Source organism: Camellia sinensis, chromosome 8, assembly GCF_055761805.1.
Source record: "Camellia sinensis isolate YWXY chromosome 8, ASM5576180v1, whole genome shotgun sequence".
NCBI lineage: Eukaryota > Viridiplantae > Streptophyta > Magnoliopsida > Ericales > Theaceae > Camellia > Camellia sinensis.
This window is the reverse complement of record NC_138968.1, coordinates 49,088,971-49,103,576: the sequence shown is the minus strand read 5'-3', so window position 1 is coordinate 49,103,576 and position 14,606 is coordinate 49,088,971.

The window sequence follows — 14,606 nt, the reverse complement described above, 5'->3', positions numbered from 1 at the left end:
TTATTCATTTTAATTATTTTTAGTAATGTTTTATTTTTAGTAAATATTAATTATGAAAAGTAGATATTAATTGAAATAAATTGTTGTAAATATTAAAATTAGTATCATTTTGTCCATCAATTATTATTATTATTCATTTTAATTATTTTTAGTAATATTTCATTTTTAGTAAATATTAATTATGAAAAGTAGATATTAATTGAAATAAATTGTTGTAAATATTAAAATTAGTATCATTTTGTCCATCAATTATTATTATTATTATTATTATTATTATTATTATTATTATTATTATTATTATTCTTTATTATTATTCATTTTAATTATTTTTAGTAATATTTCATTTTTAGTAAATATTAATTCTCAAAAGTAATTTTTTTAATTATGAAAAGTAAATATTAATTGAAATAAATTGTGTTAAATATTAATTCTGAAAAGTAATTTTTTTAATTTTTTTTCATATTAACTATTAATTCTGTTTTTATTAATTCTGAAAAGTAATTGTTTTTTTTTAATTAATATTAATATTGATATTTTTCTTTTTTTTTTAGTTTATTTTCTATGGTTTGAAAAGTACAGGGGCGACGACCAGCGACGGTTTAGATCGCGACGATGTTCGTTCAGATCGACGACGGTGTTGGTTCAGATCGACAACAGAGCTTGGTTCAGATCGATCGACAACGGCGTTGGTTCAGACAGACAGAGCTTCGCGATTGCGATGGCGACGAACTCGAGATCGACCAGCGCCATGGATGTAGCGCAGAGAGAGAGAGACAGAGACAGAAAGACACGGAGCGAGGGAGAGAGAGAGCAGAGAGAGATCTATCTTTCATCGCCGGCGCGAGGGACACGTCGCCAGAAATCGCATGCGTCTCTCTCTGGTTCGTGAACAGTGTTGAGATGTGGTGATATACATAGTGGCATTTTCGTAAATAATGGAGATTATGAGAGGCATTTAAGTCATTTCAGCACCTTGTATAACAGCTGCGCGCTTAAGCTATCTCCTTATGCATCTCCAGACCCACTTGGAAAATAAGCCGAAAATTAGCTTTATTTAAGCTATAAGTTGGTGAAATAATTTTTACCAAACACTCTAAAATAACTTATTTTAAGCTATAAGTGGCTTTAAGCTACAAATAAGTTTTACCAAACGGGGCCTATGCTCTCTCTCTCTCTCTCTCTCTACATATATATATATAATAATTGGTTTAATTTTCTCAGTAAAATAGGTCCGAAACTATGAATAATGTTCAGTTACCTATTTCTAAGCAAATAATAAATGTTCGGTTATCGGTTCTCCAACAAATAAACAATGTTTAGGCCTGTATTCCCGAATTTCGGTGATATGTTCAGGAGTTTAATTCTGAAAAAATGACTAATAGATTTTATTATTTTTGTCATTTTTTTCCAAGAAACTTACCCTTATAAGACTAATCTCATCTAAGTTAAGAACAACATCAAAGCTATGAACCCCAACTAAGCTTTTATTGTTGTACTCCTCTCGTCTTACGTAGTTGTGGTTGCTAGAAAAACTTTCACTCATTGTCATTACCAGAGAAGTGTATGTAATCAAATGGTTGTCACCGTTGCTGTCGGAATATTGCCGCCAAAGGGTTTTCAAAGTTTTGAGGGAGGGTAGGTTTCAAAGGTAGGATTTGGAGAAGATGGATGGGTGGTGATGGAGGTGGGTGCTCTCATAAACCCTAATTCATGATGTAGTGAGTGTGTAGGTTTAATTGTAAGATGGGGTGTCTCAAAATTAATGATGTCCTTTTTAGTAATTTTATTTGAGGTTATTATTATAATAAAATAAAAAAACTAAAAATTGGAGGGTCTAAAATAATTAGTGGAGTACTGATAGCAGCACTCTTTGTGTAATTCATAATTTACAGCTAGGAAATACTAAAAAAAAAAAAAAAAAAAATTACAGCTAGGTCATTAAATGAAACAAGTAAACTAGTGCCCGATTGGTGAAAAACTCTTTTGAAATCAATTTGTTAGGTAAACCAGTAAAACTTAAATACAATTTCAAACTTGCTAAATTTTTAAATCAAATTTAAATAACTTATTACTCAATCTAACTCGATTTCACTGCCTATTACAGCTCAATTTTAAGCCCACTGAAATGGGTCATATTAACATATTCACACACCACAGATTCTCATTCAACATCTATTTTCAGCCCAACTTGTTACCAACCACATAGGTACAGTAGATATATGGTCATTTCTATGTTTTAGTTTTGAATAAAAATACATATACATAATTTTTATCATATAATATGGATAGAAAGTGAAGTTTGTGGCCTAGGTTCACATGATATGAGTCACATTTAAAATGAATCTGGTCACACACTTCATTTTTTATGACACAAATTAATGTTTTTAGCATCGGTTAATTTTATTTAATTTAATATTTTATTTTATTTCATTTTATTTTTTTGTAGATACAATAGAGAAAGTAGAGCTGAACTCATAATCTTGTAAAAATGTGAACGAGTTTTTGGTTGTCATACTATTCAAAACTGTTGTAGGCATTATTGCAATGACACCAAAAATTAATTGTGTGAATAAAATACACGTATTTGTAATTGATTTATTACATACATTATGATGTGTATAAGCCAAGTTGGGCCAAATACCGAGTTAACAAAAAAAAAAAAGAAAATTTTGTGTACAAAGCGAGCACGCAAGCTAGGGCAATTGCCACTCTTACGATTTCAAAACCCTTTTTATTACACTAGAATTAACTATCAATTATTTCTAAACTACATAGGTTCATTTATCTCCTGAAGTTTACTTAAAATATAGATAATTCTTTATACTTTTAGAAATTACAAATACCCCTTCGTCATAATTTTATTTAACAGAATTAATAAAAAAATTGAAAGAAATAAGAGAGTGATATTGAGAGAGTAAGAACACTCTTGTATTCAATATATCTGAAAGTGTAAGAAGAGACTCCATATATAGGAGCTGTTGTGTACAACATCATTATGAAAGCAGAACATTAAATACTATAAAGCAGCCGAAAGCAGCCGAAAGCGAAGGCATGCTCTGGCATCCTAGCATCCTATAGCTATATATAATATATTAATATATTAGTATGATACAGCTGTGTTAATATAATATATATGATATGTTAATATAATATATACGTTATTATAATACATTAATATAATACATATAATTAATATAATACATTAACAGCCCCCCTCAAACTCAAGGAGGACAAACATCAACTAACTAGAGTTTGGAGACAAGTTCAACGAAGCGGCCAGGAGAATGAGCTTTGGTGAAGATATCAACAGGTTGATCAACAGAAGAGATTGGATGGAGATGAACAGTACCACGAGTGACGTGTTGACGAATAAAATGGCAGTCAATCTCAATGTGCTTGGTGCGATCATGAAAAACATCATTGTGAGCAATTTGAAGAGCACTGTGATTGTCACAAAAGAGGTCAGTAGCACCAGAGGGGGTAACACTCATGTCAGCACTATGTGCTACCCTATATCGTAAGTAGTAAACAAGGCAGCATCCTTAGTACAATCCCATGGAGGTTCAGAAAGAGCGAGCTGATCCCAAACATAATACATTTGGGAAAGGAAATCATTAATGGTCTGAGTTGTTTCTTGGCGCATACGGTGAAGATGACTCAGAAGCTGATATTGGTGAGCAAGGCCAAACTTGAACCTCGTTCCCGCCTTTGTTGCTTCTTGGGGTATGGTATTGAACATAAGGGGTATCGTTGTTGGGATCCTCTCTCCCAACGACTTCGTATCTCTCGTCATGTGGTCTTTTGGGAACACAAAATGTTTTCCTCTCTCTCTCCCTTCCGTTTATCCGTTCCCTCACCTTCTCTTTTTTTTACTGACCCTTCCACAGATCTATTTTCTGATGACCTTACTCCACCACCCTTGCCAGCCTCTCTCGAGTTTTCTGATACGTTTGCTCCACCGCCCCTGCCAACCTCTCTCGAGATCGCCTTGCCTACCGGTTTGTCCCATGCACCTGCTCCCTCTGATGGTCCTGCTCCCTCTGATGGTCCTGCTCTTGCTCCATCGGGATCCTCCCCTCCTGCTGAGTCTCTTCCTCTGGGTTCTCCTCCCTCTGTTCGACCACATCGGGTAATCCAACCTTCTACTCGTCTTCGTGACTTTATTGTTGGTTCTACTGCTTTTTCTACTTATGAACCGACCTCCTATCGTGAGGCTCGCTCTAATCCTCTTTGGCAGCAATCTATGACTGATGAATTGCAGGCTTTAGACAAAACTCATACTTGGGACATTGTTGATCTTCCTCTTGGCAAGACTGCCATTGGCTGCAAATGGGTATACAAAATCAAGACTTGTTCTGACGGATCTATTGAGCGCTACAAAGCCCGCCTTGTTGCAAAAGGCTTCAATCAAGAATATGGTAATGATTATGAGGAGACCTTTGCTCCTGTTGCTCGTCTCACCTCTGTTCGCAGCTTGATTGCTGTTGCTACTGCTCGACAATGGGATCTTTATCAACTGGACGTGAAAAATGCTTTTCTTAATGGTGTTCTTCTCGAGGAGGTCTACATGCAACCTCCCCCTGGGTCTGCTTATCTCCCGCATCAAGTCTGCAAACTTCGGCGTGCTTTATATGGTCTCAAACAAGCTCCCCGTGCTTGGTTTGCCAAGTTCAGCTCCACTATTCAGAAATGTGGTTTCACCTCCAGCTCTTATGATACTGCTCTTTTTATCAGAAAAACAGCTCAAGGGACCACCCTGCTTTTACTTTATGTCGATGACATGATTATCACCGGTGATGATATCGATGGTATTCTTCGCCTTAAACAGTTTCTTAGCCATCATTTCGAGATGAAAGATCTTGGTCCTCTCAGCTATTTCTTGGGTCTTGAAATCTTCCATGATTCTACGGGTTCTTTTCTCTCTCAGGCTAAGTATACCTCTGATCTTCTCGCACGTGCTGGTCTTACGGATTGCAAGACTGCCTCTACTCCCCTGGAACCTCAGAGTCGTCTTACACCTCTTGATGGCACTCTTCTCTCTGATGCTACACTATATCGTCAGCTGGTTGGCAGTCTTGTCTATCTCACAGTTACTCGTCCTGATATTGCCTATGCCGTTCATATTGTCAGCCAGTTTATGTCGGCTCCTCGTACCCCTCATTATGCTGCCTTGCTTCGTATCCTTCGGTATCTCAAAGGCACCCTGTTTCATGGTCTTCATTATTCTGCCCGCTCATCTCTTCAGCTTCGTGCCTTCTCCGATGCTGATTGGGCTGGCGATCCTACTGACCGGCGCTCTACTACTAGGTTCTGCTTTTTTCTGGGTGATTCTCTTATTTCTTGGCGCAGCAAGAAACAATCACTTACTGCTCGTTCCAGTACCGAGGCCGAATACCGTGCTCTTGCTGATGCTACTCAAGAACTTCTCTGGCTTCGTTGGCTCCTTGCTGACATGAGTGTTACCCCCTCTGGTGCTACTGACCTCTTTTGTGACAATCACAGTGCTCTTCAAATTGCTCACAATGATGTTTTTCATGATCGCACCAAGCACATTGAGATTGACTGCCATTTTATTCGTCAACACGTCACTCGTGGTACTGTTCATCTCTATCCAATCTCTTCTGTTGATCAACCTGCTGATATCTTCACCAAAGCTCATTCTCCTGGCCGCTTCGTTGAACTTGTCTCCAAACTCCAGTTGGTTGATGTTTGTCCTCCTTGAGTTTGAGGGGGGTTGTTAATGTATTATATTAATTATATGTATTATATTAATGTATTATAATAACGTATATATTATATTAACATATCATATATATTATATTAACACAGCTGTATCATACTAATATATTAATATATTATATATAGCTATAGGATGCTAGGATGCCAGAGCATGCCTTCGCTTTCGGCTGCTTTATAGTGTTTAATGTTCTGCTTTCATAATGATGTTGTACACAACAGCTCCTATATATGGTGTCTCTTCTTACACTTTCAGATATATTGAATACAAGAGTGTTCTTACTCTCTCAATATCACTCTCTTATTTCTTTCATGGTATCAGAGCACAGGTGTACTGCCTAGTCTCTTCCTCTGCTGCATCACATTTTTATTTTGAGCAGATTGTTGCATATCTCGTCCTTATCTAAATTACAGATTGGACCACACCAGAACCTTCGTCTCCTCACGACGAATCCAACGCCACCAGATTCATCATCATCCGACGTTCCACGCGCCTCCACGCGCCGCCACAAACTTCGTCCACGCGCTGCCTTGCGTCTCAGACGCGCTCTACGCGCCTCACACTTGCCCCGTGCTATCGTGCGCCGCGGTCTCATCTGCTAATGTGAACCGCGTGTTTCTGACGTCAGCTGACGTCAACCCTGGTTGCTTCCGTGTGCTGCCTGTTTCCTCTGCTATCGCGCGCCGCGCTTGTCTGTGCTAACGTGCGCCGCCCTGTGACACAGCAGTGACGTCATCTTTGACCAGATTGTGACGTCATCTTTGACCAGAATTGTTGACCAACTTTGACAAGCCAATTTAGTGCCTTCTGGTCATCTTTTTTTTGGTTCGTTCACTCATTTCCCGCTGATTTCGACCCTCTGAATTCACTGGTAACCTCAGATTTTTAAAATTCGGCTTCGATAGTACTGTTTTTTTCTCATGGATCGCCTGGACTCCTCTAACCACCCTATTTCCGTTGTTCTTGACGGAACTAACTATGTCTTATGGGCACAAGCTATGTCTGGGTTCCTCAAAGGCAAGAAACTTTGGCGCATCATCACTGGGGATGTGTGCAAACCCATCCTAGCCACCACCGAATCCGCTGCCACCACAGACTCCGCTGCCAAATATGTTGACCGTCTGGAGGATTGGGATAGCAAAAACTATCAGATCATCACTTGGCTCCGTAATACTTCTATTACTTCTATCAGCCTTCAGTTTGGTCGGTTCCAACTTGACTCTGCTTCGTCTCCAGCCAAAGCCATCTGGGATTTTTTACAAGAATGCTACCAGACTACTGGCCTTGCTCACCAATATCAGCTTCTGAGTCATCTTCACCGTATGCGCCAAGAAACAACTCAAACCATTAATGATTTCCTCTCACAAATGTATTATGTTTGGGATTCGCTCGCTCTCTCTGAACCTCCATGGGATTGTACTAAGGATGCTGCCTTGTTCACTACTTACCGTGACCAACAACGCTTTGTTCAGTTTCTCATGGCTCTCACTCCCCGTTTTGAGCCAGTCCGCGCATCTCTCCTTTATCGCAATCCTTTACCCACTCTTGAGCAAGCAATTTCTGAACTCCTGTTAGAGGAAACCAGGTTTGGTACTCTCCATCCCCATCCTGTGGACTCTGTTTTTGCTACTCCCCAGATTCGCAGTTCTCCTTCCCCACCGTCCGAGGGTCCTGCACCAAACAACCAGTAGGGGAAAAGGTAACAGTTAGACCATGCTCACATAATTGACTAATGGATATAAGATTTAAAGTGAGAGCAGGCATAAGATAGACATGAGATAAAGATAAGTGAGAGGTGGAAACAGAACCAACTTGACTTACAGATAGAAAAGACCCATCAGCAGTATGGATAGAAGGAACAGGAGAAGGAGAAGAGAGAGGAGTAAAAATAGTAGGGTCAAAGGTCATGTGATTACAACAAGCGGAGTCAAAGTACCAGGAAGTGTTACCTGCGGTGACAGACAAAGCAGGAGATGGAGGAGTACCGGAATTCTGCCAAAAATGGTGAAGCATGGCATCGACATCGGTGTGAGAGAAGACTGGAGTGGAAGGATCTATAGGGACAGAGGCAGGTAAATCCTCTGAGGTAGCAACAGCAGTGCGTGGAGTAGGCATTGGTTTAGACGGAGTCCCAGAACGGTGAGAGTTGTTGCGGGAAAAATGCCCGGGGGAGGGACCAGTGCGAGGGGCACGGGCAGGGTTGCGGAAGCAATCGTGCTGGAGATGACCAGGACCAGTCTTGTTGCAAAACCGACAAAGACGAACTGGACAATTAACCAGAAGATGAGTCGACGGAAGATTGCGGTTGTGACAGTAGTTGCAGATAGGTGTTTTCTGTGGGGAAGGTGGGGAAGGAGAACTGGGAATCTGGGGAGTAGCAAGAACAGAGTCCATAGGGTGGGGATGGAGAGTACCAAACCTGGTTTCCTCTGACAGGAGTTCAGAAATTGCTTGCTCAAGAGTGGGTAAAGGATTGCGATAAAGGAGAGATGCGCGGACTGGCTCAAAACGGGGAGTGAGAGCCATGAGAAACTGAACCAAGCGTTGTTGGTCACGGTAAGTAGTGAACAAGGCAGCATCCTTAGTACAATCCCATGGAGGTTCAGAGAGAGCGAGCGAATCCCAAACATAATACATTTGTGAGAGGAAATCATTAATGGTTTGAGTTGTTTCTTGGCGCATACGGTGAAGATGACTCAGAAGCTGATATTGGTGAGCAAGGCCAGTAGTCTGGTAGCATTCTTGTAAAAAATCCCAGATGGCTTTGGCTGGAGACGAAGCAGAGTCAAGTTGGAACCGACCAAACTAAAGGCTGATAGAAGTAATAGAAGTATTACGGAGCCAAGTGATGATCTGATAGTTTTTGCTATCCCAATCCTCCAGACGGTCAACATATTTGGCAGCGGAGTCTGTGGTGGCAGCGGATTCGGTGGTGGCTAGGATGGGTTTGCACACATCCCCAGTGATGATGCGCCAAAGTTTCTTGCCTTTGAGGAACCCAGACATAGCTTGTGCCCATAAGACATAGTTAGTTCCGTCAAGAACAACGGAAATAGGGTGGTTAGAGGAGTCCAGGCGATCCATGAGAAAAAAACAGTACTATCGAAGCCGAATTTTAAAAATCTGAGGTTACCAGTGAATTCAGAGGGTCGAAATCAGTGGAAAATGAGTGAACGGACCAAAAAAAAGATGACCAGAAGGCACTAAATTAGCTTGTCAAAGTTGGTCAAAAATTCTGGTCAAAGATGACGTCACAATCTGGTCAAAGATGACGTCACTGCTGTGTCACAGGGCGGCGCACGTTAGCACAGACAGGGGCGACGCACGATAGCAGAGGAAACAGGCAACGCACGGAAGCAACCAGGGCTGACGTCAGCTGACGTCAGAAACACGCGGCTCACGTTAGCAGATGAGGCCGCGGCGCACGATAGCACGGGGCAAATGTGAGGCGCGTAGAGCGCGTCTAAGATGCAAGGCAGCGCGTGGACGAAGTTTGTGGCGGCGCGTGGAGGCGCGTGGAACGTCGGATGATGATGAATCTGGTGGCATTGGATTCGTCGTGAGGAGACGAAGGTTCTGGTGTGGTCCAATCTGTAATTTAGATAAGGACGAGATATGCAACAATCTGCTCAAAATAAAAATGTGATGCAGCAGAGGAAGAGACTAAGCAGTACACCTGTGCTCTGATACCATGAAAGAAATAAGACAGTGATATTGAGAGAGTAAGAACACTCTTGTATTCAATATATCTGAAAGTGTAAGAAGAGACTCCATATATAGGAGCTGTTGTGTACAACATCATTATGAAAGCAGAACATTAAACACTATAAAGCAGCCGAAAGCGAAGGCATGCTCTGGCATCCTAGCATCCTATAGCTATATATAATATATTAATATATTAGTATGATACAGCTGTGTTAATATAATATATAGGAAAATGTTTGGTAACTCAAATTTTTGTGGCTCAAATGGCTCAAATCTGTTAAAACGACGTCGTTTTACACTCAAAATCTGTCAAAACGACGTCGTTTTGACAGATTTGAGCCATTTGAGCCACAAAAATTTGAGCTACCTAGCATTATCGTTTAAGTAATTATTGGCATATTGGACCTAATACCCTAAAACACCTACAAATTTTGGAACTTCATTCTTTTTCTTTTCAAATATATATATATATATGTATTATAGGGGAACTTGTAGCACATATTGAGATTTACTTAAAATACAGATTATTCTTATGATTTTGAAAATTACATCACGTCCTTCAAGTTTCTAATTGCATAATCATTTTATTAATAAATTATCAAATCAATTAACAGTTTTTCATTATGTCAAAAATATATTTCAATTAACGAATTAGATATTTTTATTATTGTATAGGAGGGTAGTTTGAAATTTTAATTTTTGTTAATGTATTATATTAATTATATGTATTATATTAATGTATTATAATAACGTATATATTATATTAACATATCATATATATTACGATAATGTTAGGTAGCTCAAATTTTTGTGGCTCAAATGGCTCAAATCTGTCAAAACGACGTCGTTTTGACAGATTTTGAGTGTAAAACGACGTCGTTTTAACAGATTTGATTAATAAGAGTTGTAATTAATAAGAGTTGGAAAATAGTGGCTACACAAAGTAAGTGATTGGGAAATTGCTATTTTATTAGGTTATTTTAGTTTTTAACTATTTTAGTTGGTTACAATTTTTATATTTGGGAAGATAGTTTAATTTTTTTATAGTTGAATGTAATGTTTGTGAAAGAAAAAATGAAATAATTATGGATTTAATGTGACATTTTATTTTATTAACTATTTTAAACTTATTTTATCATTTTGTAAATTTTGGGCTATGCTACAGACCCCCAGCTGGGGGCACCCCCAGTGACCCCCAGTGGCAGGTGGCACACTGCCATTGGGTGGAATTCAAAAAAATAAAAAAATAAAAAAAAATAAAAAAAAATTTCAGCCTATCAGGGGCGACCCCCAGTGACCCCCACTGGGGGTGTTAGGCATTTTTCGTAAATTTTAACCTAAAAAGCCAAAAAATAACATTTGCCAAAAAAGCTAGTAGTAAGAAAACATGTATTTATTGAACAACAAGGAGACAAAAAATTATGCGTATTTATATGTATCTATTGTTTAATATTATTTTTCATTTCTTATTTCGGTATGTTTTCTTTTTAAATTTTTTTATTACTGTATATATTTATGCTTCTAAGTTTTAATCTTAGGTTTGTCCATGCATTTGCATGAACAAAATTCAGTTTATGAATAGAAAATCTTGCTATTTGAATGGGACCTGTCACAATTAGATATTAGAAATAGTGTGGTCTAGTTTTGGGAGTTGGTGCGGCTTGCGCAACAGTAATTGTTATGCGGTTTATGAGAATTATTTTAGATTTTATTTTTATTATTTGAACTGTTCAATTTTTAAAGAATATCGAGCAGAACATACTTGTAAAAAATTAAATTGATTGGATATAATCGATAGACCCTTCATTAATACACATTTATATTCAGTTTAATACTTACCTATTATTTTTTATATATACAAATTTGTTGATGAAAAATCTATCGATATCCGATCAACTTGATTTTTTAAAGGTATGTTCTACTCGATATTCTTTAAAAATTGAATGGTTCAGATGATGAAAATAAAGTTCGAAATAATTCTCATGAGCCGCTCAATAGTCACTGTTGTGCAAGCCGCACAGCAGTGACCCTGATCCTTTTATTATGGGCTAGGCTTCTTTCGTTACGATGATCTGAATTGTTAATATTGTAAGGCACTCAGTATACTTCATCCATGGAAAAAAAAAAAAAAGTTGATCCAATAATTTTAACGTTTTCATTTTAGTGCATTTGTCTAAAAAAAAATAGATGACAAGTATGTTATTTAAAATAGACCATGTATTTTTATTTTTTTTTAAGATAAATATAAAAAAATAAAAATATTATAATTATCAGATTTACTTAATTTTTTTCATTGATAATATAAATGGAGGGTATTACAAAATACAATCGCGATTCAGACCACTAATGGACGAGGGATGTAAAACCAGAGCAAGGATCCTCTAGAGTTTTTTTTTCTTAAAGTTTCCTAAAGTGGTGCATTGTATGGTTGGGATTTAATGACAAGCCACATCAATTTTTTAGCATTAAATTCCAACCACACAATACACTACTTTAGAAAACTTTAGAAAAAAAACACTCTAGAAGATCTTTGGGAGTAAAACCACACCTTCATACAAAATACAATCGCGATTCAGACATCAAGTGGCAGCCAACAAGGGATGTAAAACCACACCTTCATATTACAGTGCGTGTGTTTCACGCACTGAAAAAAAAAAAAAAAAAAAAAGACAGATGTAAAACCACCCGTCTTCTTCGCCCTCTTCGTCTTCCCTCTCTCGCTCTGAAAGCATTTGTAGATTTGTACCAAGAGCAATATACAGAACAGAGAGAGAGGCAGATTCTTTCTTTTTGTAATCCAATTGCAATTTCTTCTAACCAACAAAAAGTGCAAAAGATAGAGACAAATATATATAAATATATATATATATATAGAGAGAGAGAGAGAGAGAGAGAGAGAGAGAGAGAGAGAGAAGAATGGAGAGAGGAAGTGAAATGAAGCAATCCAAGTTCAAGAGGGTTTGTGTCTTCTGTAGGAGTAGCCAGGGGAAGAAAAGTAGCTACCAAGATGCTGCTATTGAGCTTGGCAAGGAATTTGTATATTATTGCTTTCATGCCATTAATGCCTCTGTTTCTTTTATGGAGATTTCATAGTGTTCTTTCTTTGGGACCTTTCTTCGCTTGAGTTGTTGACAAATGTTGTTTTGTCTCATGGGTTTTGTTTGAAATGTGTTTCTCACACTTTTTATCTATTGGATTTGATGTGGGTTTCTCTTGAAAGCATGTAAATCTGTTTGTAAGTTGGTTCATAAGTCATTTTTCATTTAGAAATTTTGATTGATACCTTCAAATGTGACATTTTTGGTGCTGCTTTGGAACTTTTCAGGCAAAACCCTTCATGTTAATTAATGTTTTCAGCTCTGTTTCTAAACACAGCTCTCTCTCTCTCTGTGTACCTCTTTCTTTTTAACAGAGCTCTCTCTCTCTCAGTTGTGATGTGTCGGCATTAATCTCTCACTGTCAAGTGTGAGTGAAGAAGAAGGATGAGAGATCGATTGTCGATTGTCGATTGTCGATCGGTGGAGAGGGAGTCGATCGTCATCGAATAGAGAGAGGGGGGGGGAAGAGAAGGAAGGAGCGAATAGAGAGAGAGAGAGAGACGAGGAAGAGAAAGAAGGGCGGGTTAGCAACAGTGGGCGCAATGGGCGCCACGTCATTAGTGTTTGGTCTAAAGCTTTTGCTCTAGTACTCTGAAGCATTTTTTACAAAAATAAACAGTTTAAATTACCAAAATAAAATCCGTGATGAACTCCACAAGCTATTGAAATTTTTTTCAAATGCAAATTTAAATTTTAAGAAAAATCCAATCATTTATTATTTATCAGATCTAAAACTCTACCTTAATAATACTCCAACAAATTCAACTACTGCAAGCTACTTGATTTGAATGCCAAACAAGCCAAGATTCCAAAGAAATATTTTAGCGCTGAACCCTGCTTAACAGCGAGATTACCAACGTGTTGATGTACCCATTTTAATCACAATCTCTTAGTAGCAGAAGAAGAGGAAGACCAACCCATGTCGAAAATGAATCTTCAAATTGATAACCACGAGATGCTCATTTAATGCTTTGCATTGGACTTTTCGCTGTTTCTCCTTCTAAGGCGGTGAAAGATGTCTGTTTCTTTCCTTCTAATATATATTTGTTCTCAAATTTAAAAAAGCACCAACACAGTAACCAAACTACCAGGTTCTTTTTACCTTCTTTACATGGTCTCTCCATTCTATAGAGCTTAAAGTAGTTTCGCACGATACTTTAACGGTATTTGATTGAGAAATTTAGAAAGAAATTTGAAAAAAAAAAGAGAAAAAGTGTATGAATTAGGTAAAATATAGGTATATTTTATTTACATTTCACTTACTTTTTTATTTTATTTTTCAAATCTCTCATCAAATCTCTCAACCAAATACAGATAAATATGATGTGATATTTTAATAATTATATTTTGACATTAAATATTAATTTTTTATTTAGTGTGTCAAAAGTTGATGTGACATTTGGCATTATCCTTTCGTGTCAATTTTGACATGTTCCTACTTCATGTCTTTTTTTTTTTTAAATAAATAAATAAAAGAGCATCTATATAAAATAAAAGAGTTCAAATTTTAATAATAATAATAATAGATTTGACATATGGGGTATGTCAAATTGATATATGTGAATTTGCCACCTAAGTTTTTTAAAAAATTTAACATATCAAATTTTAAAGGTTTGGATGGAGATCCTCTTAGGGTTTTGGAGCTTCAAATAGATGAAAAAGGCAATCACCTTGGGCATTCCCAGTATTGACATTTATCTAAAAGAATTGAATTTGAAATAATTGAATTTGATAATGATATTCATTTGAAGTAATTATATATCAGTTACTTTTGGTGAAAGGTATTTTGGAAAAAAATAAAATCACGTGATTTAAAAATATGATTTAAAGGTTTGGATGGAGATCCTCAATAAGTGTGCTGTCAAATATGTAAAATATTAATTTTGATTTTAATTTTAAAACATATATAAATTATATATTACTTAAGTGATAAAGATGTTGTTTCCTAAACTAAAAATTTTGTATTCGAGTTTTCACCTCCTCTCTCTATATAATTTTTTTTATTTTGAATAGGCTAGAAGGGTATCAAAATGCCACATTGTCCCATGTATAAATATTTAAAACAT